This window comes from Pleurodeles waltl, chromosome 7 (genome assembly GCF_031143425.1).
Source record: "Pleurodeles waltl isolate 20211129_DDA chromosome 7, aPleWal1.hap1.20221129, whole genome shotgun sequence".
Lineage (NCBI taxonomy): Eukaryota > Metazoa > Chordata > Amphibia > Caudata > Salamandridae > Pleurodeles > Pleurodeles waltl.
Window position 1 is genome coordinate 376,610,189 of NC_090446.1, and position 26,796 is coordinate 376,636,984.

A 26,796-nucleotide genomic window follows, 5' to 3' on the forward strand; every position below is an offset into this window, starting at 1 on the left:
AAGGGTTTGCCAATGCATTGCACATCGTCGGGGAGCACAACACAAAGCTTGAAATGCACCAGAATTGCTGCACATTGGCAAACCAGGAGTAGAAAATGTTGCAGTGGCTGTGGTATAAAAAGAGCTACTACACACAAAAAATTTGGCAAGCTAATATGCCAAGGAGGTTGTCATTCTGCAACTAGGAGTCGCTAGGATACCCTCACCACCACCACATAGGCAGCAAAGGAGGAGGGAGTTTGTGGTCCGGCAGTGCATATCCCTCATTGACCTCAGGGAAGATGACGTCATAAAATTCTACAGACTCAGGAGGGAAGCTATGATTGACATGCTGCATAAGATTTGGCCAAGTCTCCAACAACCAACTGCAAGGCCTAATAACATTTCCCCACATGTGAAACGTATGGCTGTGCTCCACATGCTGGCATCTGGTTCCTCCCAGATCACAACAGCCAGATTGGTAGGCATCTCACAGGGAGCATTTACTGTGTTCCTCCCCTCTGTCTGGGATGCCATAATCCAACTCACACCCCAGTATGTCCTCTTCCTCTAAACTCAATAACAACAACTGGACACTAAGCAAGGATTTTGTGCTATAGCTGTATTCCCACATTTCCTTGAGGCAACTGATTGCACACATGTGCCATTGGTACCCCCTCCTTCAGCATCCCACCTCTTCAGAAAACAAAAGCAAACATATTCCATCAATGTCAAGGTCATAGTGGATCATCAGTGGATGTTTTTCAATGTGCTGGCCAAATATCCAAAAAGTGCACAGGATGACTTTGTATTCCACCACAGCATTATAAATGAACAGTTCCTGAATGAGAGTTATGGGAATGGCATACTCATAGAAAGCAAAAAACTAAATATACATCCTACTAAGAAGTTGTAATGTCTAACATAATAGCTATCTCTGTGTTTGTCTATGGAGCTTGTGTCATGTTCACATAGTGGAAATAACTTACTCAAACATGTAGACAATTGTAATTGTATTTATTTAGAGGTTACTACCCCTGATGAGTCATTGAAGGGCTTTTCAGCAAGTAGCACGCTACTCCAGAACCCAAAGGATTAGTGGTGGATTAGTGTAGGGAAATATGAGTATAGTATTAGTATTAGTATAGGGAGGTATGAGTTAATTTGAGCGGAGGACAAGTGAGTCTGTTAGTTGGATTGGATAGAAAAATGAAGGGATAGAAGAGGGAAGGATCCAGATGTGTTAATTGGGAGATCATATAAGTAAGATGAGATTTGGGATGAGTAAATGAGAGATGGAGGAGGGAAGAGTCTGTAGAAAGGGATTAGGAAGATCATAGTAATAAAATGAGGTTTGGGGGTGAGTCAAAGGAGAGATACATGAGGGAGAATTTAGAAGTGTTGTTTGGGAGATTACAGTAGTAAACTGAGGTTTGGGGAGAGACAGGAGGGATAGAGAAAGGAAGAGTCTATGAGGGGTTATTTTGGAGATTATAGTAATAGAATGGGTTTGAGATGAGTCAGAGTAGAGATAGAAGATAGACTGATCTAGGTATAGGATGATGGTGAGATAGAGTAAAGCTATTGAAAGAGACATTTATTTTCTTTTGTACATTAGGACTAAAGTAATAAATATATAGATGCATGATTACATAATACGGGACCAGATGTGTAAGGTATATAATATATTGAGATTTAAAGTTGTATCATATAAACACAGACTTTCAAGTGTGGCAGTGTTTTAAGTTAACTTATTTGTGTACTTATATAACATTATATTACCTTTCCTCAATATTTCAATAGTGAAATGGTTAGATTTGTGATAGATATAATAAAAACAGAGACTCCTAAGCATCTAATCAAGCAACTTATATTGAAACTATGCAATGACCTATGAACAAGTTAAGCACAGAATAAGATATATATATATATATACATATATATATATATATATATATACATAGATATATACACACACACATACATATATACATTTAACTGTAAGTAACATATACATTTATTAAAAACAGACTGAAAGAGTATGTATATATTTTAATATAACATAGTTATTATACATATTTGTACAAAGAAATACACATGTCTAGATATATACATATAGTCAAATTATAAACATTTACATACACAGGGATTTGCAGTCCATTGCTGTTTGAGCATGGTCGTTATGTAGGAAAAGGCCAACTCTTGAGTAGTCTTCTGAAGATAAGATAGTTATCTGTGGACCTTATATTTGGGGGTAGTGAATTCCATAGTTTGGCCTCTTTAACAGACAAAGATATACTACCTGTTGTCTTTTTTTTTAATGGAGGAGTTTTGAGGCTAGGTGCCAATCTTGAGTGGAGAGTTTGTTGTTGAATGTATTTGATGATTTAATTCCTGATGAAAAGTGGTCCTGTTCCATGTATTGCTTTGTGGGTGGTACAAAACAGCTTAAAGGTGGATCTTCTGGCAATCTTCAGACAATGATGTTGCATTATGTCACTCCCTCACTAATTCTGCAATGTTAGTGTCAAAATAAAAGCTGTGTGAAGTATTGTGTCATCTCACATTGTGTGAGTAGGCAGAACCACATATTCTGCACTGGTTAAAGAAATCAATACACAAATAATGTGATACACAAGTTAACATGAGTACAAAGGGTACATGTTAGCTAAGTGTGAGATGAGTGTATGATAAATGATGTACCTAGATTTGGTATAAAAGTTCTACTAAAATTATGTTTTTGAACAAATCTTGTGTACTTAAGTAAATGTGTCACACCTGGCAGTTAAACTTGTATGTTGACTAAAGTATCAGAAGCACTAATGGAAGAAGTAGTTGTAAATTCCATTTATTTCATGCACTGCACGTGTACACTCAAATCATGTGTACGGTAGTCATTACAACCCTGGTGGTCGGTGTTAAAGTGGCGGTAAAACCGCCAACAGGCCGGGGGTAAAAAAAATGGAATCACGACCGTGGTGGAAACCGCCAATATAGACAGCCACTTTAACAATCCAACCACCAGTACAAACAAACACCGCGGCGGGTAACTGCCAACAGACAGGCGGAAGATAAGGTTCCTCCCACTGTATTACAACAGTCCAATCCGCCACCTTGTCCGGCGCAGATTCACTGCGAACAAAAACACGGCGGAAACAGGATTTGGAAGGGAAAACACTCACCTCTACACACCCCACGAGGAACCAGGACGCCATGGAACCCGAGCTCCAGATACTGCCAGCCTTTGTCTTCCTGCTCCTCTACCACGAACATCAAAGACAGCGGTGAAGACCACGTTGAGTACTGCACCTAGAACACAAGGGGGGGAAGAGTGACACACACACGCAACACTCCCACCCCCAACCTCATCCACTACAACACACACACAAGTACATGTTGATACATCACATTTACAACCCCCCCGGAAGAATGCAAGGACAAAAGGAAATGAGTTGAATGTTTGTAATCTATTAAAATACAGTAATCAAAAATATATATACACACTATAAACAAATATATACACCAAGAATACAAGTCCAAGGTATTCCACCATTAAAGTCCGTGGACCACTGGGCCCAAAATGCATGGGCGAGGCCCACACAAGACACCCGATCAAAATGGAGAGAACACTGCTGGGGCATCAGATAGAAATACAACAGGCACCTCAGGGGGAAGGGAAGGGAAGGGGGGGGCACCTCAGCTGGATGAGTGCACGACGCCAGATCCACGAGGGGGCTCCATGCCCACTGCTGTATTCTGGGGAGTGCAAAGCCATAGTCTCACAAGTCTTTCCAGTGTGTGGTTTGCCCACTGCTCTATCATGGGGAGTGCAAAGCCACAGTCTCACAAGTCATTCCAGTGGGTGGTTTGCCCACTGCTGTATCCTGGGGAGTGCAAAGCCACAGTCTCACAAGTCTTTCCAGTGGGTGGTTTGCCCACTGCTCTCTCCTGGGGAGTGCAAAGCCACAGTCTCACAAGTCTTTCCAGTGGGTGGTTTGCCCACTGCTCTCTCCTGGGGAGTGCAAAGCCACAGTCTCACAAATCTTTCCAATGGGTGGTTTGCCCACTGCTCTACCCTGGGGAGTGCAAAGCCAGAGTCTTACAAGTCTTTCCAGTGGGTGGTTTGCCCACTGCTCTATCCTGGGGAGTGCAAAGCCACAGTCTCACAAGTCTTTCCAGTGGGTGGATTGCCCACTGCTCTATCCTGGGGAGTGCAATCTCACAAGTCTTTCCAGTGGGTGGTTTGTCCACTGCTGTATCCTGGGGAGTGCAAAGCCACAGTCTCACAAGTCTTTCCAGTGGGTGGTTTCCCCACTGCTCTATCCTGGGGAGTGCAAAGCCACAGTCTCTCAAGTGGATAACAGTCTCCACTGGTTCTGGAGGGGGCTTGGTGCCCAGAGTGCTTCATCCTTCCAAGGACTGAGGTAGTGGATGTGATAATCCACTGGTTCTGGAGGGGGCATTGTACCCAGAGTGCTTCATCCTGCCAAGGACTGAGGTAGTGGATGCCTTTCTTCACTGGGTCTGGAGGGGGCATTGTGCCTAGAGTGCTTCATCCTGCCAAGGACTGAGGTAGTGGATGCCTTTCTCCACTGGTTCTGGAGGGGGCATTGTGCCCAGAATGCTTCATCCTGCCAAGGACTGAGGTAGTGGATGTGATACTCTACTGGTTTACTGGTTCTGGAGGGGGCATTGTGCCCAGAGTGCTTCATCCTGCTCGTGGCGGCCTCAGTAGCGTCAGAGCTTTTGGCGCTCATTGGCCTGCGGTGCTGGTGGCGGCGGTGTCCTGTTCAGCAGTGCTTGTGGCGGCGGTGTCCTGTTCAGCGGTGCTGGTGGCGGCGGTGTCCTGTTCAGCGGTGCTGGTGGCGGCGGTGTCCTGTTCAGCGGTGCTTGTGGGGGTGGTGTCCTATTCAGCGGTGCTGGTGGCGGTGGTGTCCTTGGCAGCGGTGCTTGTGGCGGCGGTGTCCTTGGCAGCAGTGCTTGTGGAGGCGGTGTCCTGTTCAGCGGTGCTGGTGGCGGCAGTGTCCTTGGCAGCAGTGCTAGTGGCGGCGGTGTCCTTGGCAGCGGTGCTTGTGGCGACGGTGTCCTGTTCAGTGGTGCTGGTGGCGGTCTTGTCCGCCGTGCAGGTTTTCGGCGACTTGCCTGTTTTTCTGTGCCCCTTCCCCACCTTGGATGGTGGCTCAGCTGTCTTCCAACTTCCAATTGTACTCCTGGGAGAGGTTATGGTGGTAGATGTTTTGCCTCTCTCCCGCCGGGCAGTGGCCAAATTTTTGTGCTTTTGAGGTGGGAGACTGTCCGTGGTCTGGCTCCTTGCTACATTGGCTGCCCTGCTGTCTGGCACACTCCAGAAGCTGGTTACTACTGGCACCACTGTTCCTTCAGATGTTGTGGCTGAGGTGCTGGGTTGGGACCTGGAAAGGCGGGCCCTAGGGGACTGAAGGGGTGGGGGAGGTGAAGGGAAGTGGTCAAGGTTGGACAGGAAAAGTTTTTTTAACACACTGGGATGGGTAGATGGAGGGGGTTTGGGAGTGGAGGAAGAGGTAGTGGTTGTAGGAGGTGTACATTTGCTGACTTAGGGTTAAGGGGCATGGGCTGGAGGCTGTTGTGAGGTGGATGGCTGTTGGGTGGGTGTGTGGCTGTGTTTGTGTACCTTGGGAGGTGGGCTCACAGACACACTGGGAGAGGACACAGGGGATGTGTGAATGGTAGTGGGGGTGGTGAGTGCAAGTAAGCTGGGTGTGGTGGTGGGTGTGCTGGTGATGGAGGTAGTGGCTGAAGATGTAGTGCATGCAGGTGTGATTGGAGACAAGACTGGGAGGGAGGAGGGAGACGAGGAGGAGGGGGACACAGTGGAGGCAGTGGATGTTGGTATGTGTTCATGGGTATGTTGTTTGCGTGAGTGCCTGTGGGATGTGTGGTGCTTATGTTTGCCTGAGCTTCCCTTGTGTGTTGAGGTGTGTGCATGCTGGTCTGATGGTGTGCTTGGGATAGGCTGAGGTACAGGTGTTTGGGTCTGGGTGGAGGAAGTTGTAGGGGGGAGGATGGACACAGGGACAATGGCTGCCATCAGTGCTGAGGCCAGAGTCTGAAAAGCTCGCTGTTGGGTTGCCTGACCAGAATGAATGCCCTCCAGTTATGCATTCGTCTGTTGCAACTGCCTCTCTACGCCCTGGATGGCATTCAAAATGGTAGACTGCCCAACAGTGAGGGACCTGAGGAGGTCAATGGCCTCCTCACTGAGGGCAGCAGGGCTGACTGGGGCAGAGGCTGAGGTGCCTGGGGCGAAGGAGATGCCCACCCTCCTGGGTGAGCGGGCACGGGACACACGCTGGGGGGCTGGTGGGAGGGCGGTGCTGGTAGGGGGGTGGCGGCTGTACCTGTAGATACGGGGGGCACAGAGGGGCCCGCCAGGGAGCTCCCATCAGAGGAGGAGTCCGTGTCGCTGGTTTCGGCTCCTGTCCCCGTCATGGAGCTCCCCTCGCCCTCCGTCCCACTCGTGGCTTCTGACTCCGTTGTGTCGCCCTCCAGGGCCAGGTGGGATGCAGCTCCCTCCTGCTCTGGTGCCACTGCTCCTCCGCCTGATGATGCTATTGCACACAAGAACAGGGAGACCACAAAAAGGGGGGGAAGACATAAGAAAGACATGTTGAGTGCATGCAATACCGCTACCGTTGGCGGACACTACAAACACAGAAGCCCCCTGCACTACGCTGTACACTTAGAGTTCCCAAATTAATCACAGGGACATGGGGTACAAGGCCTATGCCCAATTGCTGCACACATGGAAGTCACAGGAGCCTGACTAGGTGTAGTTGGCTCAAAACACAGGTGGGGTGTGGTGCCACATGGCCTGCCTTAAGAAGGGACCTTGCCTACTAAACTCGCCCTGGCCTAGGGGAACCCACAGCCCACCTCCCCCAACCAGACACCTACAATGCACGCTGAATCAGCAGAATGAGAGTGTACTCACCCCCTTGTGGCTGTGATGCCCTCAAGCGCCCATCCAACTCCGGATACGCCACCGCCAGGATCCGGAACATCGGGGGTCATGGTGCGACGGGCACCCCTCCCACGTTGGGAGGCCATCCCCAGCTGGGCCTCCGCCATCTTCCTGCTCCAGCGGCGAAGGTCCTCCCATCTTCTATGGCAGTGGGTTCTCCATCTGTGGTGGACCCCCAGGGTCCGGACTTCCTTGGCGATGGCTCGCCAAATATCTTTCTTCTGATGGGCGCTGACCTACACGAATAGTACAGGGTAAAAGGAGAAGATAAAACCGTCCCCACCGTCACAGTCATTGGCCCGCATCCCTACCCTTGCCATGACGCACATGCACTCACCGTCGTTTCATGCACGCCTCATTCTCTCCCCCCTATCTTTCATCCACACCACTCCACACAGGCATTGCCCATTCGGCATGCTCCCAGTGTGCTTACCTGTTTGTCTGGAGGACCGTAGAGTAGCGTGTAATGGGGGAGGACCCCATCCACTAGTTTGTCCAACTCCTCCGATGTGAAGGCAGGGGCCCTTAACCCAGACACTCGAGCCATTGTCTCTTCCAGACCGAGGTCACAGCAGCACTTGCAGTGTAGGTCCTCTCCTGTCGAAGATCAGGTATCAAGTGATTGAACAGATAGAAAATGGCGGTGACGTCCGCGGTGGTGCGTACCGTCACCGTCGGCGTACATCGTCATTGGCTCCTGGGACCCATAGGGTCCAATGTCAACCAATGCAAGATTGCAGCGCGGTCTTTGACCGCCTACCGCGACGGTGTACAACGCCAGCGCAGTTACCTCATATCCCCTTGTCCCACCTTACAGGTCAGGCAGCCGCCATTTCAGGGGGCCACATGGCATTCATTTTGACTGCATCACATATATCTAGGCCTTGCATAGACACTAGTACCGGCATATATCGATTTAAAAAACTTATGGAATTAAGTTGTGTTTACATACCTCAGTGTTGGTTGACTCTCTGCTCGCTGTTCTCCTCCATAGAACACGTCCGCTGGGGCAGGTGAGGAGATGGCGGCATCCTCCGGTGTACAGACTGCTGGTGGACCTGTCGACAATGGAGGAGCGACATGTAATTGTCCCATTCAGACTTGATCGTACCACAATCCTAGAACAGTGTGCCCAGTTGGAGCCAGACCTGATGTCAGCTATCCGCCATCCCACAGGAATCCCCCCACTGGTGCAGGTGCTGCCAGTACTCCATTTCCTGGCAAGTGGGTCTTTTCAAACAACAGTGCCATTGCATCAGGGCTGTCCCAGCCAATGTTCTCCAACGTGTTGTCCAGAGTGTTGTCTGCCCTGCTGAAACACATGCGCAGCTACATCGTGTTCCCTCATGTGGAGGATTTGCCTACAGTGAAAGGTGACTTCTATGCCCTGGGACATATTCCCAACATCATAGGTGCCATTGATGGGACACATGTGGCCTTGGTTGATGTATTGTACACGTGATCCCGCACGCGATCATCTTGATTCGGAAGAGGAATCGAGTGATGTGTGGAGACGGTTGGATCAGTGGGACGGATGGCTGGGGCGGCTGATATTAAACCTAACAAGGAGATCTAATTCTTCGTGATCTTTGTGTTTATTGTATTTCACATTTGGTGACGAGGATGGGAGCTGCCGCCTCAACATCCTGAATATCTTATTATTAGTGAGTTGCTAGAAAGTAACTGTACTCACTAATGTTTTGTTGAGGACTCCGTGGACACACTTTCTTTGGTGATCTTTTACGCGACGATTTCGATAAACTCAGTCTCGGTGCTAACGACTTGGCACGGATTTCTTGATCGATCTACAGTGGAGGCAGCTGGAGTTCTCAATCAAGTGCCGATATCATAACGGAAGCAGCGAGTGGTGAGGAAGATTCTTCAGAAACAACGTCTGTTTGTGGGCGTGTCAAAGTTGCATGGGTGCCTTAAAGGGATTGTTGTCCCTTCAAATTAAAGGGAAAGGTCTTAAAGGGATTGACGGTTTTACAGTAAAAAGGAAAACCTTATATTTCAGTCCTTGTGAGTCATATTGGACAACAATTTTTGAATGGTGACAGGCACCTCTTATTTAAGAGTGCAATTTTGTTGGCCTGTCGTATGCAACATACGGTGACAGGCACACCTTGACTAAATGGGAGAAGGAAGAATCAATTACTAAAGGAAAGAAGTCACAGTCACAGGGAAACGTAAAATAAAAAAAGTGATATTTTTGCATACTGCAGAATAACATATTGGTGCATTTGAGGACTAGAATTCAGTGTGTTTTTAGGTAATTTAGGACAATTGTAAATGTAGTAGAATAATGCAGAATGTTACACCTCCTCCATTTTTTTTAAGAAGCCCTGGTGATCCAACATATCCATGGAGTAAATGGAAGAAGATATTTGTTCATTATGCTAGAGTGTGTGGACCGACACTAAGCGCGGAAAGGAAACATGCATTATTACTACACTGTCTGGGGGGTGAGGGACAAGAAGTATTAGAAAATTTGCCTGATTTAGGTATTGAAGAAAGTAGGAATTTAAATGAATATGAAGCGTGTATTATGAAGCTAGGTAAACATTACTTACCAAGGGTGAGTACGATAATGGAACGATATTATTTTGGAAAAAGGGAACAAGGAAAGGAGGATTCAGTGGAGGAATATATAACTAGTTTGAGAAAGCTGGCGGTGTCATGTAAATTTGGAGCGTTGGTGGATGAGAGAATTAGAGATCAGTTTGTATTAAAGTGCAGTAGTGATAAAATTAGAGAAGAGCTGTGGTTGAAAGATGAACCGCCATTAGAAGAAGTAATTCTTGTGGCAAAAAGAGTGGAACACATGATGAGGTGCGTTAAGGAATTAAGTGGAAATAAAATAATGAGTGGAGAATGTACAAAGGTGGAGGAGATAATATGCGAAGTGAAGAACAAAGAAAGTGGAGGAGAGAACAAAAGAGAAGATATAGTAAAATTCAAAGGGGAATGCTATCGTTGTGGTAGGAGTGGCCATAAAGCTAATGCAAGCAATTGCCCAGCATTGAATGTGGTGTGTAATGGGTGCGGGAAAAAAGGTCACTTCTACAAATGTTGCCTTAGTAAAAAAAAATGATGATATGATGAATGAGATCAAGGAAGTAACTCAGGAAGTAGTGTTTCAAGTTGATGCTCGGGTTAAGGGTGGAGATCATCCAAGTGAAGTGGTGAGAGTAGATGGAGTGGATCTGCTAATGCGATTTGATTCGTGTTCACAATTAAAGATAATTTCAAAAATAAGCTTTGACAGTTTAACTCAGAAGGTTAGGAAGTTAAAGATAATGGATGTATCTCCTGGAGGTTATGGTGGACAACCTATAAAAATGCTGGGGTATTTTGAAGGTCATATTGAGTTAAAAGTCAGACATCTATTAGGGAAAGTGTATGTGTCCAAACAAGGTGACAATCTTTTAAGTTGGACACATCAAAAGCTTTTAGGTGTCATTTTGAATCCTAATGCACAACCGCAAGTACAAATTCAGAGTGTGGATGGCATAGACAGTAAGTTAATGCATGAATTTCCTGAAGTATTTTCAGACAAATTGGGGTGTTTAAAAGGCTATAAACATAGAATTAGGTTGAAGAAGGGTGCCATTCCGGTTGTAGTGAAAATGAGAAAAATACCTTTGGCTTTACAAGAATCAGTAGAAAATGAACTTAAAAGGTTACAGGTCATGGGCATAATTGAGGAAGTGGAGGCAACTGAGTGGTTGTCCCCCATAGTTGTGGCAAAGAAGGGGAATGGAGATATCAGGCTTTGTGTGGACCTTAGAGCTTTAAATAGGGAGGTAGTGGTGGATAAATTTCCCCTTCCGAACATCGAAGAGTTAGTATCTATGGTTGGTGGAGCAAAGTATTTCTCTACTTTAGATCTGAAATCGGCGTATCATCAGGTAGAGTTGGATGAGTGTTCACAAGAATTGACTGCATTCATAACACCTTTTGGTGTGTTTAAATTCAAGAGAATGCCTTTTGGACTTGTGTCTGCGGCTTCTGTGTTTCAACGTATTATGTATAAGATTTTGAAGGAGGTTAATGGTGTGAAATGCTACCAAGATGATGTGTTAATTTACGCTGACACAGCTGTTGAACATTGGGAATGAGTAAGGATGGTTTTGAGATGTCTAAGTAGTGCTGGTCTTACTTTAAAAAAAAACAAATGCCGTTTTGGTTTGACAGAAGTTGAATATCTAGGAAATTTGATTACAGGGTATGAAATAAGACCCAAACCAGATTTAGTATCGATAATTAAAAATTTAGTTTCTCCTCAAACTAAGGAAGATGTAAGTTCGTTCTTAGGAATGGTAGAATATTATGGGAGATACATTTGAAATTTGTCGGAAAAAACTGTGAAAATGCGAGATTTACTAAGGAAAGGAAAAGAGTTTAAGTGGGATTACATGTGTGAAGATGAGTTTGTAAAAATGAAAGAAGAACTAGAAAATGCTCCCTGTTTACAAGCGTTTAAACCGGGTAGGTCAACTGCCATTGTCACAGATGCTAGTGCAAAAGGATTAGGTGCGGTTCTGATGCAAGATGATGGAAGTGAGAAGAGGATGATTGCTTGTGTGCGTCTAAATCCTTGAATGAAACTGAGAAGAATTACTCTGTAATTGAAAGGGAGTTGCTGGCTATATATTGGGCACTGAATAAATTTCGACATTTTGTATGGGGGACTGAGTTTGTGGTTTTTTCTGATCATAAACAGCTAGTGGAAGTGTTTGGCAGTAAAGGTCTTAATTGCATTTCTGCAAGAATAAGAAGGTGGATTATTGGCTTACAGGATTTTAAATTTAAGGTAGAGTATTTACCAGGCGCATTGAATGTTACTGCAGATTGTCTTTCAAGATTAGTGGAAGAAAACAGGAAGGAAGGGGAACAAAAAGATATAAACTTACAAGAAGAAATTGTGTGTGAAGTTTGTTGTGATGTGCTTGAAGTTACATGTGGAATAATAACCGAACAAGAATGGAGAGAGGCGTTGAGAGAGGATGTAGAGTTGAGTGGGGTCTGTGAAACTTTAGAAACGGGTAAATTTGAAGCTTTAGGAAAAGTCTGGAAGTTGTTGAAAGATGAATTGGCGGTAGATAGAAGTATGTTATTGAGGGGAACAAGATTGATTCCACCAAAAGTGTTGAGATGTAGGATAATGAATCAAGCTCATGATGGTCATCTTGGGATAGTTAAAACAAAAGAAAATCTATGAGCGAATTTTTGGTGGCCAGGTATGGATGTAGAAGTGGAGCGTGTAGTTAGAGAGTGTATACAATGTGCACATAGTGACAAGATTTTAAAAACTCGGAATGCACCTAGGTATTGTAGGAATTTACCATGCAAACCCTGGGATGAAGTAGCAATAGATATTGTTGGTCCTTTACTAGGTGAAAATTCTACCCCATATCTAATTGTGTTAATAGATTTGTATTCCAGATTGGTAGAAGTCAAAAATGTGCATGAGGTATCCTCTTTCAGTGTAATATCTTTCTTAGAAGACAGTTTTAGGAAAGAAGGTTTGCCAAAATCATTATTGTCGGATAATGGTCCACAATTTTGTTCAACAAGCTTTGAGAAATTTTTGAGTAGTTGTGGCATATCTCATAAAAGGTCGGCGGTATATCATCCAGAAACTAATGGTGCAGTTGAAAGATTTAACAAGTACATAAAAGAAAGCATTCAACTTGCTAAGGTGAATACTTTGAATTGGCGAGTAGAACTTTTGAAAAGAATCACAGCTTATCGGTTTTCTCCACATTCAACAACTGGTAAATCTCCTTTTGAACTTTTCAGGAAAAGGATACCTAATACCAATTTATCTCCTGGATGGATGGAATGGATAGAAAATGGATATAATCTAGTCCACACGGAGTGGAGAAATAGAGAAGAATGGCTTATACATAAAAGAAAACAAGAATTTGATACGAGAAAAAAAGTATGTAAAATTAATATTGCTGTGGGTGATATAGTGAAGGTGAAGGCACCTGTTGGATGTTTTGATGGGTCAAAATTCACTAGACCTCTTCATGTGATTAAGCTATTCAGGAATGCTGTCAAGACTTCAGATGGCAAGATTTGGTACATGAACAGAGTGGTTCGATTGAGAGAGTCAGTGAAAATGAATGTAAACACTGAAAAGTTCAGAGGTATCGAAGACAAAATTTGGTCTAAAACACGAAATTATGATCGACATGACACTGATGAGTTTGATAGCAAAAGGAGAAGTAGTAGAAAGAAAATAAGTCCTGGACATTTGAAAGACTATGTTCTGACATTTTAAAGACTATGGGGGTCATTACGACCTTGGTGGGCGGCGGTACCGCCGCGCGGCCGCCAATGCGGCTGCACTCCCGCGGCCCCCATTACGACATCCCTGCTGGGCCAGCGGGGATGAAGCCGCAACATAGGAGCCGGCTCCTAATGGAGCCGGCGGTGTTGCGGCCGTGCGACGGGTGCACTAGCACCCGTCGCGCTTTCCACTGTCTGCTATGCAGACAGTGAAAAGCTGGCCGGGGCCCTGTTAGGGGGCCCCTGCACTGCCCATGCCAGTGGCTTGGGCAGTGCAGGGGCCCCAGGACACCCCTTACCGCCAACCTCTTTCTGGCGGTGCAAACCGCCAGAAACCAGCTGGCGGTAGGGGTGTCATAATCCCCAGGGCAGCGCTGCCCTGGCGGATTATCACCGCCGGGGCTAAAACGGCGGGAAACCGCCGGCCCCGGCGGTGCGACCGCGGCGCTACTGCTGCAGTCGTAATAAGGGCCTCCGTACCGCCAGCCTGTTGGCGGTACGGACGCCACATTACCCCTGGCGGTCGCAATGACCACCTATGTTCTTATTTGACTAGGATGGTGTTTCTCATCACATGTTTGGAATGTACATAGTTCCAGTTCGTATTCATTTTGATGGATCACAGTTATATAGGTACATTGTTTATGTACGTAGTTCCTGTTCTTATTCATTTTGATGGATCTCACAGTTAGATATGTACTTTGTTACTGTATCAATTTTGTTCATTGTATAAAAGGGAGATGTGTGATGTATTGTACACGTGATCCCGCACGCGATTATCTTGATTCGGAAGAGGAATCGAGTGACGTGTGGAGATGGTTGGATCGGTGGGACGGATGGCTGGGGCGGCTGATATTAAACCTAACAAGGAGATCTAATTCTTTGTGATCTTTATGGTTATTGTATTTCACACCCTCCCCCTCAGGAGTGAACAGGTGTACAGAAACCAGAAGAGTTACCATTCAATGAATGTGCAGATGGTGTGTTTGGCCGACAGTACATCTCCCATGTGAATGCCAAGTTCTCTGGCTCAGTGCATGAGGCTTACATTTTAGGTAATAGCAGCATCCCTTATGTGATGGCGCAACCTCAGAGGCACTGTGTGTGGCTATTAGGTGAGGATATGGATCCAGTACAGTGTGACTAGGTGTCTGTGTCTGGGGTGTCCCTAAGAGTTAGTGAGGAATCCCAGGACAAGGGCAGAGGAACGCTACAATGAGGCACATGGGCGAACTAGGAGGATTAGAGAACGCACCTTCGGCCTCCTGAAGGCCAGTTTCAGGTGCCTCCATATGACAGGTGGTTCCCTATTCTATTCACCAAAGAAGGTGTTCCCGATCATCGTGGCCTGCTGTATGCTTTCCCAACTTGGCTTTGCGACAACAGGTGCCTTTTCTGCAGGAGGATGGTCCAGATGGAGGTGTTGCGGCATCTGTGGAGCCTGTGGACAGTGAAGACGAGGAAGCAGAAGAAGAGGACATAGACAACAGGAACGCAGTGATCCAGAAATACTTCCAGTGAGTCACAGGTAAAGAGACAACACTGCCTGCTACATCTGATATAATTCTTCTACCTCTCATCTATCTGTCACTTTAACCCAGTGTATGGACCCTGATTTGTCACTTTCCCATTCCATTTCACAGAAGTGGGTCCCACTGTGTGACATATGCTTTGTTTCAGCATGGACTGGAGCTGTGTGACATAGGTATGTTGACAATACATTGGATATAGCATTTTTCCACAGTTATTGCAAATACACATTTTCAAAAGCACAGACTGACTCCAGATTGTTTTGTGATTTAAGGGTGTTTATTTAAGTGCAGAATAGTGGAGGGTGTTGTAAAATGGTCAGGGGTGGAGGAATTTCCATGGCAGAGTCCAGTCTATTAGTCTCACAGGTGCATTGTCCAAAGGGGCATAGGAAGTGGAGCTATGGCAGTTGAAGGATGGACAGGGTGACAAAGTGGGACAAAAGGATGACAATCAGGGTGGTCTCATTTCTGGGCGGGGGACTTGGCATTGTTCTCTGTCTTTGTCCTGGATCTCAGGGACCGGTTCTCCATCTGCACAGGGTGGGGTGCTGGTGTCGTGTTCCTGTGGCGGTGCCTCCTGTCCACTAACGCCGGCGGAGGTGGTGGGCAGTTCATCGTTCAGGCCAGTGTCAGGGGACCCTTGTTGTGCCACAATGTCCCTCCTGGTGTTGACGAGTTCCTTCAGCACCCCTACAATGATGCCCAGGGTGGTATTGATGGATTTGAGTTCCTCCCTGAACCCCAAATACTGTTCCTCCTGCAGCCGCTGGGTCTCCTGAAACTTGGCCAGTACCGTTGCCATCGTCTCCTGGGAATGGTGGTAGGCTCCCATGATGTTGGAGAGGGCCTTGTGGAGAGTGGGTTCCCTGTCCCTGTCCTCCCCCTGTCGCACAGCAGCCCTCCCAGTTCCCCTGTGTTCCTGGGCCTCTGTCCCCTGAACCGTGTACCCACTACCACTGCCCCCATGTCCCTGGTGTTGTTGGAGTGGGGGGTTAGCCTGGGTTTCCTGTAGTGGTGTACACACTGCTGCTTGACGTGTCCTGGGGACAGAGGTATGGGCCCGCTGGGTGGGTGCTGTGTTGGTGTTTCCAGAGGGGGGAAGCTCTGTAGTGGCCTGTGACTGTGTGAGAGGAACCAACTGTCCTGAGGTCCCAGATGGGCCGGGCTGGTCATCTAGATCCAGTTGGACTGAGCTGCTGTCAGCACTGTGGGCCTCTTCTGTGGGTGGAGTGGACATGTCTGGACCGTCCTGTCCGGTGACGGATAGGGGTCCTGCAGGGGTGTAAAGGCATGATTATTGCATCTGTATGTGCCATGGTGTGCAATGGGTGGGTGACCCTGTACCCCAGTGCTTGCATTCTTGTGTGGGACCTTGTGTGATAATGGTTTGGGGGGAGTGTGGGAATGTGCAGTGGGCATGCATTGGTGATGGGTGTCCATGCTTTGGTGTTACATGCAGGGCTTGGGTTTGGGATGTGTGGTTTGTGATAGTGGGACATCTGTGAGGAGTTGGAGTGATGGGGGGAGGGTGGGGGTATGTGATAGCATGCAGGTAGGGTGGGGGATGAAGCATTTAAGATTTGCCTTACCAGAGTCCATTCCTCCAGCTACTCCTGCGAGGCCCTCAGGATGCAGTATAGCCAAGACCTGCTCCTCCCATGTTGTTAGTTCTGGGGGAGGAGGCGGGGGTGCGCCGCCAGTCCTCTGAACTGCAATCTGGTGTCTGGAGACCACAGAACGCACCTTCCCCCGTAGGTCATTCCACCTCTTCCTGATGTCATCCCTAGTTCTTGGGTGCTGTCCCACTGCGTTGACCCTGTCCATGATTCTGCACCATAACTCCATCTTCCTAGCTATGGTGGTGTGCTGCACCTGTGATCCGAATAGCTGTGGCTCTACCCGGATGATTTCCTCCACCATGACCCTAATCTCCTCCTCAGAAAACCTGGGGTGTATTTGCGGTGCCATGGGGTGGTGTGGGTGATGTGTGGGTGGTGTGTGTTGTGATGTGTGGGGTGATATTTAGGGGTGTGCTGTGTGAGGTGCTTGGATGTTGTGTGAGTGATGGTGTTGAGTGCCTGTGGATGCTAGTGTTGTTTCTGGTGGTGTCTGTCTCTGGCCTTCAGTCGCAATTGTGGTCGTAGGGGTTTGTGGGTGATGTGGGTGTGTGTTTTATATTGTATTGAGTGTGTGGGAGTGCTGTGTGTATGTGTATCAGGTGTGTTTATTTCGATTTGTCCAATGTGGATGTGTTTTGTAAATGTGTGTGTATTTTGAGCGCAGCGGTGTGTACCGCCAATGAAGTACCGTGGTTGAAAGACCGCCGCCTGGATTCGTGGGTCGTGATAGTGTGGGCGTATTCCTGTTGGCGTGACGGTGGAGGTTTTGTTATCGCCAGTTTATCACTGACCTTTGGTGTGGCGGACTTGTGTGGGTGTCTAAATTTTGGCGGATTCCGAGCTGTGGGTCATAATAGCTGTGTCCGGAATTCCACGGCCGCGGCAGTCTGTTGGCGGTCTTCTGCACGGCTGTAAGCGGCATTTACCGCCAATGTTGTAATGACGCCCAAAATGTCATATGCGATACCAATAGTACAAAGTATACACATATCTCTGCCATTCTTACAGTCTAGGTCCAAACATGCACATAGTCATCAACCAACATTGTCATAATTCATCAATGTGATAGATGCCTAGTTTTGTTGTGCACGCTGGCTAAATTTCCTGCACCTGAGTCCATCAGTGTAAAACTCACAAAGTCAATTAATATGCTGTCAAACATGTCATAAACTAATAACTAACATAGAATAAAATGCAACCAGGGTAAGTAATCACAGTGTACTCAGTATCCCAGTCTCTTGCCACATCAATGATGTCATAATCAAGACATATAAGGACTGATTTACCTACCAGTCAAATTCACATACATTCATACAAAGTCCTAAATTGTTGTGTGCAGGTCTGCAGTAGGAAGTTACTAGTATCTACATCAGTTTGTCCCATACAAAAGTAGCCTACATTGCAATACATATGTATCAATCTAAGTTCACCATTACACCTTGCCCTACCAAAAGCATTAGCTGTTGGTTGACCACAAATTATATAACTATCCATGTCACATGCTGGAAATTTACTACATGTACTAAGTAGATAGAAGCCATGCTTCTACTGTAGATCAAGTGCATTCTCCCTGTTGGCGGGTCCGCGTCCATCCCAAGGAACTGACTGTACTGCAGAAGGGCTATTGCAAAGTTTATCCATCACAAGTTGTCAATTTGCACACAATGCATCAGAACAAATTATGCGATGTTCTAAAAGTACAAGACACATCCATGAAATTATGTAATGGCTGTGGTAGGCTGCATACTAGGAAGTGTGAATGTCGTTTGCTTGGGGTGTCGGATGTCACGGTGGTATAGGGACATGTCAAGAAGGGTAGGGGTAAGAATTCTTTCAAGGGAAAGATGAAGGTCCTCCTATGACTAATTGTTCACCACCTGCTCATGATGCTGGCTTCTGAAGGTAGGGTCATTCAGGGGTATCCTCCCAAGGATAGGAAGGACAGCTGGGAGTGTGTGCATTGGCACCTGATGAAATATTTTGGAGTGGATCGCACTGTCACCCACATCAAAGTCATAGCAGTCATGCAAAACCTAAACTTTAAAGGGTTATATTTTGAAATGTAGTTTTCTATAGCATCATGCAAATTGCTACATGTGTATTGCAAAAAATAAAGTGAAAACTTTGAAGATTCTTTAGGGCAAACTGTGTGCCTCAGAGTGGCTACATAAAGTTAGTGTAAAGCAATGCAGAGTCAATAGCTGCGTTGCTATACCGTGGCCCAAGGGGCTGATCAGTAGGTTGTGGGTGGTTGTTTACATTTCACACACTTGGAATTATAATAATTTCCTGATTTAACATCCAAGAATGATCAGGGAATGCTCCAAAATTCCAGAGCTCCACAGTTGATGGCTAAGCAGGAAATGTCTTTTCATTTTCCATTCATGTTAAATGTTATATGCGTGCTGCAGCATTGTGCAGCACATGTGCACAGATTAATATGCCTCAAACAAATGTAAATGCACAGGAATGTGGCCCTTACAGGACAAAACAAAATAAACCTGCCTAACATATTGCAAGGTAGCATGCATTGCTGGTAGTCAGCATTCTATGCACCAGCAACATGATAACTCTGATATGGCCCTTACAATGTCACATAGGGTGTGTACCTGTCCTTTCCCTTCACAGCACTACTTCGTTCTGCCTAAGCCCAATGTTGTTACCCATGTCATGGTGAAAGGGGACCAGCCATGATACTGACCAGCAGTACTAAAAACATCACATGCCTGAGGCATGCTTTAGGCATGTGATGATATATACCTTGGAACTTTAACATCCAGCCAGCTCAGCCCTGCAAGGTGACTAGCTGCGTCCCATATTAAGGCAATGTATAGATATTTGTGTCAAAAGTGTTGAATATATCCTAAACATTGGGATGACGTAGTATTTTTTACAGAATGTGGGCTGTGTGTAACTGCACTAATTACAAAGCAATGTCTTAATCTTTGTCTTCTAGCTGGACATCTTCCATTCAACCCAGGTGAGGTTGACAGCTTCCGGGACCTGAAAGAGCCATTTAGTGTAATAAGTACATGGATGTAGCTTATTGACGCCTATGTATGCTCTTGGTGCTTTGTAACACTGTGATGTGTTTTGGGAGGTATCAATCACCTGCAACCAATTAACAGTCAGTATGCCAACACAAAAGAACATGGCCAAAGATTCATTTGGAATTGACAAGAAGGCATGTCACTGTGAATGTAGGGGCAATGTTAGAAGGCCCACAAGATATGTGCATTTGTATGTCTGGCCAGGTTTCTGTTGCATAAGTCCATATTTGTGTATGACACAGGTGCTGATGATGTGCAACAATACTACACTGACACTGTTACCAGGAGTGAACAGGAAGATATCATGAAATCAGAGTAATACAAAATGTGTGTCAGTATGTCACATATATTCCTTCTTCAGGCAGCATAGTATGCTCATACATGCTTCATACATTTGACCTCCCCTGCAACATAATTTGAGTATGCCTGTTCATAGGTGTGGCTAAAGATACCTACTGTGTAACACTTAAATTGTTTGTTGACACATACCTGTCTCTGTAGCTGTCTGTCAAATAAAAAGCCAAAATTTAAAATCATGTAGGACAGTGCCAGCAGGGTAGCCAGCAGAATCTGCCCATTTTTACTATGAGAGATTCAGTGAATTTTGTTGTGATAGGGCAATGTTTTTAAAAATCATGGATTTAACCCCTGACAGAAAACTAAAGTCATGGCTGCATGGGTTTCTGTGTGGGTGTTAGTACATTATCATAGGGGCATGAAAATCTTCATTTTCTCAACCTTCTTCAAGGTATGGCTGTTGTAATCAGTTCTGAGGGATACCTACAGAGTAGGCAATGTCATCGCTATGTGAAATGGCATGACAGAGAAACATTTGCATTGATGCCCTGGAAGCTGCAGTGATGTCGGTTTGCTACTCTTGGCAACCATAGTGTTGTACAAATCATTACTAGAATGACTGACTTATGCACATTGTGAGTGTGGATGTACACATGGCAGGGTTCGGGTCAAATGGCTTTTCATATTTTAACTGGTTGTCAGCCTTTAGATCTCTGTTCAATGTGTATATTTTTAAGCACATTGTGGTACTATAATTGCTGTTAACCCTATGGAGCCTTAGTAGGTCTTAATGCATGGATTCAGCCTAATTTTCATGGCATGGTTAGCTAGACACTAGTTTCTACTTGGAATGGCACTGAAATGCCAAACTCATACTCCGTATTTATCCCCTATTTTCCATTTCTGGGAGGCATTCATGCAATGCAAGGAACATAGTAATGCCGCTGCTCTGTGTAAAAGCTGACATGCAGGAATGCACATACTGGTGGGCTAAGTTAGACTGGCTAGCACTAACGTAGTTGTCCTGAATCATGGTGCATGGACCCCTGCATTATACTCTGAAAATCAAGGGAGAGAGGACCCCACTTACCCTATCACCCCATGGGGGCAGGGCACGGTAACACAGTAATTTAAAAAGAAAGACCCCAGGGGGGACACAAAACTCTCTACCACTCAATGCACTACTAAGACACTCATACACTCAAATGATCAATCTTAATAAAGGAATGTCTAGAAAAATATTTAATAAACTATCCCAAATACAAGAATATAAAACCACTATTAAAAAATAACCTCACCAGCTCCACAAGGGACCACTCGAAGAAATCTAAACAAAAACAAATAAATGTGGAGACAAAACACAAGACATCCTCTTAATCTATCATCCACTACTGTCCCACGTTTGGTATACACTGGCCAACTGATTTGTGCACCGAGTCTTTAATCTATTTTAGGCCAATTCCAATGGCTCTAGCAATACAACTTGCGTCAACGCATTTCGTTGGTCTTTCACAGTTCTTTCACCACCTTCTTCAGGACGATTATATATTCTCCTATCACAATCATTCCATGTCTGTACGAGAATAAAAATTAAGACAGTGCAAGGAATGGTGGTTATTGAAAAATAGGAAATTGAGGAATTGGAAAAAGCCCTGAAGGAAAACATGGCCCTAGATAACGCAATAAAATTTCTGGAGGAATTGAACCATGACGTAAATGGATACAGAGATTACTTAATGAAGAAGCAATCTGTGAAACTCAGGAGGGATAATAATAGATTTAATTATGAACTGACATACCCTTACCTTCAGAAGGATTATTATCAAGTGAAAAGAGATCAGGGCACAGATATGACCCCCAAAGGGGGATGGATGGCTCTGAAGGTGGGGGGGAAACATGTGACTTTCTCTGAATCCACTGGTTCAAGCAGTGAGGAGGAGGAATGTATGCATGAAGGAAAAGATGTCTCAGGAACAGGTGAACAGAGCAAGAACAATTTTTTAGAATCATGCCTATGATCTGGTCAAAGGAGTGGAGGGAACAGAGGGAGGGGCCCACCGCAGAGGAATCAACCTCAACAAGAATATATGAGGGCAAGGAACCAAATATATTGGCGGTAGATAAAGCACCCTTCGTAAATCTGTCCCAGAAGATTCTAACTAATAGGGAAATATAAGTCTTAGAAAAGGGCCTTAGTTTTGCTTCAACAGCAAGGGTTGATAGGCTAGAACTACAGAAAGATTTACAAGCCTTTTTTTTTTAGAAAAGTCAGGTTGCAGAAGTTCTTTGTAGAACGGGAGTTCACTAGAGATGGGAGAAACATTTCTGGGTTAAGACCAGAGGCCACTTTTACTCCCTCCCTTGTACAAGTAGGGAAAGAGGTAGAGTTATTTCAAAGTTTGATAGAGATGGACATTCAAAGAATCCTCCAGGATCCTCTGATACCCAGTAACAACTTGAATAGCGAACAGCGAAACGCTCTCCAATCGCTCCAACAGGATTCCAGTGTCACCATAAAGCCAACTGATAAAAGGGGATGGGGTTGTAATCCTTGACACCCTAGATCGTGAAAAATGAGCAGAGGAACTTCTGTTGGTTAAAGAACATTATTTGAAAGTTCCCATTCAAGGATGGAAACCTTAAAGAGGGAGGTAGGAAAGGTTATAGGTGAAGGATTATTAGAAGGATGGATCTGTGAGGAAGAGTGTCAATTTCTTACAAATGAGAACCCCACAATTCCCGCACTTTATGGGATCCCAAAAATCATAACAAACTGATATCCACTATTGAGACCGATAATTTCATGTATTGGGTCTCTATTAGAACCTCTCAGTAAATATGTGGACAGCTTTTTGAAACCGCTGGTGAGGGAACAAAGATCATACATAAGGGACTCAGCACACATGATATCTAAGGTCGAAGGTCGGGAGTTCAATAAGCACAGGCAATTCTTGGTTATTTTAGATATAGAAGCACTCTATACGAATATTCCACAGGACAACATGATTAACGTGGTCAATAGCTGCCTAGAGGCAACAGATTTAAGAGGGGAGAATAGGGAATTCATTGTAAAATGTGTTACCTTGGTCCTTAAAAACAACCTTTTTCTATTTAAAAATGATCTTTATTTACAGCTTAAGGGGACCAGTATGGGAGCTACTTGTGCTCTAAGCTTAGTCTGTCTCTATGTAGGAGACACATATATAATGAAATGGCCCTGTTCTTTGAGAATGTGTGACCTGGCATCATTTTATTGATGAAATATTTCTTATATGGGAAGGTTCTCATCAAGAATTGGATGAGTTCCTGGTATAGTTAAATCTGGGTGATATGAATCTGGGATTCACTACCAATATTAGTAATACTGCAGTTGATTTCCTTGACATCTTAAAGACAATGGTGCAACTCTAGTGGGAGAATTATTTACGAAGCCCACCGACAAATATACCCTTCTCCACTACTCACGTTTTCACCCTAAAGCCCAAAGGGAAAGTATCCCTTTTGGGCAATTTCTGAGACCTGGAAGAAATTGTACCTCTCTTGATGATTTTTATAATCATTCAATGGTACTGAAACAGAAATTCAAAGATAGAGGATATCCTCATAAGTTGGTTAGCCACTTTTTTAAAGAGCTCGTTTCTATAATAGGGAAAGTATGTTCGATAATCAATTTAGGAAAAGGGAGATGGATAGGATAGTGTTTGTTAGCCAATTTAATGGCATTAGTAATAGGATTAAGAATGTTATAAATAGATATTGTCATGTTCTAAACAGTGAAGGAGAAACTCCCTTAAGTAAGCCTCTCTATGCATTTAGATGTAATAAAAACTTAAGGAATAGGTTGGTACATACCTACAGGGAAGAACGCCCAGCCAGACTACTTAGACTGACCGGTAATATAATCAAGGGGAACATAAGATGTGGAAATTGTAGTTGCTGTGACCTGTGCATTGAAGAGAAATCTATTGAATATCAGGGTTTCAAAGCTACTCCTAACAGCATGATCAACTGTTGAAGTAAGAATGTTGTATACTTTATAATATCGCCCTGTGGTCTTGGGTATGTGGGTGAAACAGAGAGGGAATTCAGAACCTGCATGTGTGAGCATTAATCAGCCATTAGAACGGGCACACTTAATGCGCCACCAGTAGAACATTTTCAGGAAAGAGGATAATCAGAGAGATATCTGCGGTGATTTATCCTGGAAAGGATCTTCCCCCAAAAAAGACTAGATACAGGAGAAATGTTCAGGAAGAGGAGAGAACTGTGGTACATCATTAGATTAGAGACTGTGAAGAATTGTTTAAACAGTAAGAAAGACTGGGACACGTTTTTTTTTATAAATAATTGACTCTCAGGGAATTATGGATTTGAAGTTTGGGTGAGGTCTTCCATTTTATGGAAGGTTGTTTTGAAACTCAACACGGTTTAATAGGAGGACTGGTGAAGTAGAATTGGTGGTATCGGGTTTCTTGAATAAGTCCCTATATACTAGATTGGTGAGATTTCTCATCAATTTGTTTTAAAATTCTATATAAACAAATAGGAGGATCTTTGAAGGAGAACTACCAGCAAAGGGCTTCTGGAATAAGTCTCTATTTATGAGAATGGTGAGATCCCTTGTTAATTCGGACGTCTTTTATGAATTCAGTATGGTGGGGAAAGAGGTATCGCTACAGTTGGGTTAGCGGTATAGTACTCTTTCATTTTAAATAGGAAGTGAGGATTAGGGACATAGGGGGTCATTCCGACCGCCCGCCGGGCGGAAACCGCCAAAAGACCGCACTGCGGTCAAATGACCGCGGCGGTCATTCTAACTTTCCCGCTGGGCCGGCGGGCGATCTCCAAAAGATCGCCCGCCGGCCCAGCGGGAGAGCCCCTGCAAAGAGGAACCCGGCTCCGAATGGAGCCGGCGGATTTGCAGGGGTGCGACGGGTGCAGTGGCACCCGTTGCGATTTTCAGTGTCTGCAAAGCAGACACTGAAAATCTTTGTGGGGCCCTGTTAGGGGGCCCCTGCACTGCCCATGCCAGTGGCATGGGCAGTGCAGGGGCCCCCAGGGGCCCCACAACACCCGTTCCCGCCAGCCTGGTTCTGGCGGTGTAAACCGCCAGAAACAGGCTGGCGGGAAGGGGGTCGGAATCCCCATGGCGGCGCTGCAAGCAGCGCCGCCATGGAGGATTCCCTGGGCCAGGGGTAAACCGGCGGGAAACAGCCGGTTCCCCTTTTCTGACCGCGGCTTTACCGCCGCGGTCAGAATGGCCCAGGAAGCACCGCCAGCCTGTTGGCGGTGCTTCCTCTGCCCTCCACCCTGGCGGTTTCAAACCGCCAGGGTCGGAATGAGGGCCATAGTATTATATCCGATAAATCTAAGATGGCCCACGGGAAAGAGGTTAGCGGTATTGGTTTCTCTGCCAATGTTGAACAGGAAGTGGTGATTTAGAGAGCAGGAAGTGACATTGTGGAAAAGAACAGTGAGGACTATCCTAATTTGTTAATTCATCAGTGGATATCACACCCACTTTAACAGATAAAGGAGTAATACAGGGGCAGTTTATTTATGTATCAAGGAAGGAAGGACGAGAACACTGTCACGCTGCTCCGTGGAAAAGGTAAGAGTAGTGTATAGGTAGAAACGGGAATTTGAAATAGAGGGGGATTATACCTGACAAAAGAGGACTGAATCTACTTGGAATCTAGAGTGTCTCATTTTGAAATATTTCCCGAGGAATGTGATTTTAAGCAATGTAAAAACAAAGGGACACACAATATAGATGTTCTATGAAGCCCCCATGAGTGTACATGTGGATGGCACCTTGGGTTTGGGACTAATATATGTTGGAGTGAAATAATTGAATAGATGCCCAATGTCAATTAATTCTTGGCACATACTTAAAACATGTACAACATGGGCCGAGAAAGACAATAAGAGTGGTATTTTATTATTGTTCGAACATACATTAAAAAAAGCAACAAAATCATGAGCTAGATTATACATAAGGTTTCCCAAGGTCATCATACACAAGAATTGTGCAGTTAATAAGATAGATTCCTCCAAGAATTACGTAACAAGGAGTGCAGTGAGAGTATCATACTGTGAAGGATCCTGATGCTTTGACAGGTGTATAATTGTGTTTGCCAGTGATGAGTATAAGGTATGCTAATTGATAACTGGAGGAATAAACATATACTTTTTTGATTGAGGAATTTGAAAAGTATGCTTTTTTGGGACACTAAGCAAGTGAGTTTACGTTTAAATTTGATTTGTAGGTCTGAGATTAAGAGCCAATTTGATGTCATTAGACCCCTTTTTAAACATTTTAATGAATTTGACGAGTGATTGGAATATATGGTAAGCTATGTGGATAACACTGGGCGACTAAAGATAATAATATAGTCACTGCTGATCACCACATTATACCAATTGTTTTCATATACACTGCTATCCGGGGTTAAAAGATGGGCATTGCGTGTGGTGGGCAGACTATGAGTAACGAATATGAAAAAAAAAATCAAGAGATAATGAGGACATGTAGAATAACATGGTCCCCAGGACATGACTAAAATTGCATATTAATTTGCTTTACCCATATAGAAGTGATCCATCCTTGAGTGGAAGAGAAGTAAAAGAAACTCTCTGGATGAGGCTACACGTTGGTGATGACTAGTGAGTTTGTGCTTGTATGATTTATATTGGTGTGGTTTAGTGAGGATGATATGATTGTGTGGGCCTATTGGAGTAAGCACTCATATGATTGACTGCACAATCTGGGTATTTTTATGTGATGTTTTAATAAAGGAATAAGGATGGCCTCCTCATGGAGTTATGAGTTGGTTGGGGATGATATCATAATGGGTGCTACATTGTCAAAAAAGGTTTTAGACCTAAATGATTGATTGTTGACTTTGGGTATTTTTATGTGATAATTTAATAAAGGAATAAGGGTGATCTCCTCTTGGAGTTATGATTAGTCTGGAGAGGATTTAATAATGGCTGTTACATTGTTAAAAAAGGTTTTA